The sequence below is a fragment of the Crocuta crocuta genome, unplaced genomic scaffold (genome assembly GCF_008692635.1).
Source record: "Crocuta crocuta isolate KB4526 unplaced genomic scaffold, BGI_CrCroc_1.0 scaffold415, whole genome shotgun sequence".
Taxonomy (NCBI): domain Eukaryota; kingdom Metazoa; phylum Chordata; class Mammalia; order Carnivora; family Hyaenidae; genus Crocuta; species Crocuta crocuta.
The window spans coordinates 878929-879308 of record NW_027531525.1 but is presented as its reverse complement, the minus strand read 5'-3'; the positions used below and the strand labels follow the sequence as shown (position 1 = coordinate 879308).

General features: G+C 60.3%; 1 protein-coding gene across 3 annotated transcripts in view; it reads right to left on the bottom strand.

The window, feature by feature from the left end:
• SETDB1 (SET domain bifurcated histone lysine methyltransferase 1) overlaps positions 1 to 380 on the bottom strand; it is a 33724-nt gene extending 33344 nt beyond the window's left edge. For 2 of the 3 annotated variants that reach the window (XM_077772558.1, XM_077772560.1), the window contains exon 1: positions 111 to 262. The gene's annotated coding sequence lies outside the window, so the exon portion shown is untranslated. Of the gene's footprint in view, positions 1 to 110; positions 263 to 306 lie in introns of those variants that run through there. The other variant, XM_077772559.1, reaches the window with a different exon arrangement.

Here is a 380-nt window from a genome sequence, read left to right as displayed (position 1 = left end):
CCAGTTCAACCCCGCCCCCGCTCCCCGCCCGGGGAAGACTTCCTTCCCACCCTCGCCCAACCTCCTCCCACAAACAAAACATTCCAGACGTGCCCCTGGTCTCCAAATACCTCAATTAGCAGTAGTTCCCACACCTCCCTGCTTCCAGCTACAACAGTTCTTTTTCGCCAAGCGGACCCCAGGCTCGAGAATCTGGGGTCGGCCTCGATGGGGAAGAACGAAACCGTAAGGAAAGGGAGCAGGGGGAGGGGAAGAAGCGTGAGGGAGGGAGGGAAAGGGAAGCAAAAGAGAGGCCCGGAAGCAAACCTCAGGTGCCGTTCCGGTCGCCACGACGGTAGCCTGCCGGGGTCAAATCCAAAGCCTCTGAACGCCCCTCCAAG